Genomic DNA, 3,511 nt, shown 5'->3' with positions numbered 1-3,511 from the left:
ATTTCCAAACGGGGCTGCAACGTAAAACGTATAAGAATTTTGGAGAAAATAAACACAGACGTAAGATGAAAATAGCCATATGGGCGTTCATTTTGTATGATAAATCTGAACAGTTGTGAAAGTTATCTAATTTTGAATTTATTGCTAAAGGGATGGCGTCTTCGAAAATAGGGGCACCGAGTAATACGAGGGAATCTCGTGTAACAAAGGTGAAATTGGGCGCGACAGAGTTGAGACTTAGAGTCAAAGCAGCCCGGGCACTAGCTGAAAGCTTGTCTGAGATAAAAACCTCACACTTGTTGAAGTTAAGTGTGAGGCCAATCTCAGCGAACTGCCTTATTAATACAGAAGAAGCCGTCCCTGCAAGTGTCCCGTCATCCAAATACCATACATTTAGTTTTGATTTTAGCTGAGTGATGATTGGGTGAATTGCGAGGCTAAAGATGACGGGCCCGAGCGGATCTCCCTGCTGGCACCCGACACATGAGGCAATTTCTTTTTCACCAAACATTAATTTAGACGGATTACCGTAGCATTGTTTTAGGTATTCAAAAATTTCCGGAATTTCCTTTTGAATTTCGTCTAAAAGAGTGCTTCGGTCGATAGAATTAAATGCGTTTCTAACATCAACTTTTACCATAATTTCGAAATTTGAGTTTTCCAGGAATGTTCGTGTGGCGTGCACTGCGGCCTCACAACCGCCTCTGACGCCAAAACCTAGTTGTTTGGGCTTGAATTTATCTGTAAGGCGGTCGTGAAACTCGCGGCAACACAATTTGGAGGCTAGTCGCCGTAGTGTGCTTCCCACCGCTATCGGACGAATGCCACCGCCTTTTTTTTTAAGGCTATCAGGTTCATCATCATCATCTCAGCCATAAGACGTCCACTGCTGAACATAGGCCTCCCCCTTGGACCTCCATACGTGCCGGTTGGAAGCGACCCGCATCCAGCGTCTTCCGGCGACCTTAACAAGATCGTCTGTCCATCTTGTGGGTGGACGTCCTACGCTGCGCTTGCTAGTCCGTGGTCTCCACTCGAGCACTTTTCGACCCCATCGGCCATCTTCTCTGCGTGCAATGTGGCCTGCCCATTGCCACTTCAGCTTGCTAATCCGGTGGGCTATGTCGGTGACTTTAGTTCGCCTACGGATCTCCTCATTTCTGATTCGATCACGTAGAGAAACTCCGAGCATAGCCCTCTCCATAGCTCGTTGAGCGACTTTGAGTTTTGAGATGAGGCCGATAGTGAAAGACCACGTTTCGGAACCGTAAGTCATCACTGGTAACACACATTGATTAAAGACTTTCGTCTTGAGGCACTGAGGTATGTCGGACGAAAAGACATTACGTAGTTTCCCGAACGCTGCCCAACCGAGTTGGATTCGGCGGTTGACCTCTTTCTCGAAGTTGGACCTACCTAATTGGACTACTTGTCCTAGGTAGATGTACGAGTCAACAACTTCGAGTACCGAGTTCCCAACAGAGACTGGGATGGGCACAACATTGGCATTTGACATAAGTTTCGTCTTGTCCATGTTCATTTTCAAGCCCACCCGTTGTGAAACTCGGTTGAGGTCATCGAGCATCATACTGAGTTCCTCCATCGACTTTGCCATGACTACGATATCGTCGGCAAACCGAAGGTGAGTGATTTATTCGCCGTTGACGTTGATGCCAAGTCCTTCCCATTCCAGGAGCTTGAAGGCGTCTTCCATTACGGCAGTAAACAGTTTCGGAGAGATAACGTCTCCCTGTCTTACGCCTCTTCGCAATGGAATCGCCCTCGTGCTCTGCTCCTGTACTCGGACCGACATGGTGGCGTTACTATACAAACACTTCAACACTTCGATGTACCGATAGTCAATATGGCATCGCTGAAGAGACTCAAGCACCGCCCATGTTTCCACCGAATCGAAGGCTTTCTCATAGTCCACAAACGCTATCAGGTTAGCTCCGTATAAAATGGGAGTGATGTCGCTACAGATTTTACCTGAAAGCATTAAATTTAGTAACGCGGTCAGCTCTTTGAGGAGGGTTTCTCCGGCATCTCCCATTAGCGGGCTAGTCAGGTCCTTGAGGTGCTGCGGGGTTATGCCGTCAAGGCCACCGGCCGAACCATTGGGAAAAGAGCTGATCGCATGTAAAGTTGCACGTTCCGTAACTTGCAGTGGTTGCGGAGAGATTTGAGGCTGCACGGGAAGTTGTACTGGTGTAGTTGAAATCGGATGCTTTTCTTTAAGAGAGGAGAACACTTCGTCGGAACGTGCGGCCAAGGTGTCACTAGAAAATAGAAGTTTTGTGGCGCCTCTTATGTTACCGTCAAAAACCTTATTTTCTATTGTCTTAATTTTATAGTTTATGTGAGTATTGCAAATATTTAAGATTGAAGATTCTGCGGGATCTACGGGAAAGTCAGGGTGGAGTATATTTTCTTTGATAATAGCTGATAAAGTGCGATTGGATTGGTCTTTAGGGATATGAATATTTTTGTAAGTAAATGTAAGTAATATAATAGTTAGGGAGGCGAATAGGGGAATTTTCGGCAATACTCGAGCGTGGCAGTTTAAGATATGAGAGATACCTTAGACCTAATAGAACAACCTTGTAAAGTATTTAGCTCTATATGTAGTGACGCGCGCCTAGGATAGAGGATCAGATTAGTAAAAAAAAATGGATAGAGTGAAATACTCGAGCGCCTCAGATTAAGATATTGGGGGTTGATTTTAGTGTTTAAAGACTAAATTTAACTAATCTGACGATAAGTCCTTGACGCCGCCGAGTTATAGGGTCGCGAACTTGTAAAAAAAAAACGTTAATCCGGCATTCTCGAGCGCGATTTTTTTATTTTTTATTTTGAAGAATATAATCTAAAACTTACTAAAAATACAAAATCTGCCGGTTTCCGCATGACCGGAAGTGTGGAGGAGCCATTTCGTCTTCCTAGGAACGCGTTGCGGCATATAAGTCGCGAACGATACATTTTACAAAAAAAAGTTTAAATAAACAAAAAAGGTAATTTTATTTTACACAAAAAAGGTCTCTTTACATTTTTGACCAAAGTTAAAACTTTTTGACTTGAAGCATCATAAAATTCGGTCAGATTAAGAGAACCCACCAACATTTTTGTCAGATTAAAAAAATATGCTTTCAGGATACCGAGATAAACCTCCCCTATGAAAATCTGACGCGCTCGAGTATTTCAAAAAAACTTTTTTTTTTTGCATTTTCAAAAATTCATCGTAACTTATCGTCACGCCGAAATCGTCAGTTTTTTTAAAGGAAGCTTCCTTGGGGCCTACTTAACACCCCTTCCGAAAATCTGACGCGCTCGAGTAAATTTTTTTTTTTTGCATTTTTGACTACTTTATATGCCTACCCCCACCACGCAAACCGGCAGATTAGTATACCGTTGTTATCAGAGGCACTCGGGGCATACGTAGTATGAATATCTGACGCGCTCGAGAATGCCCAAGTAACTGTTTTTTTTAACATTTTTGAAAAACCGTACACGC

This window comes from Cydia splendana, chromosome 3 (genome assembly GCF_910591565.1).
Source record: "Cydia splendana chromosome 3, ilCydSple1.2, whole genome shotgun sequence".
In the NCBI taxonomy this organism is placed as follows: domain Eukaryota; kingdom Metazoa; phylum Arthropoda; class Insecta; order Lepidoptera; family Tortricidae; genus Cydia; species Cydia splendana.
Note: the sequence above shows the minus strand (reverse complement) of the source record.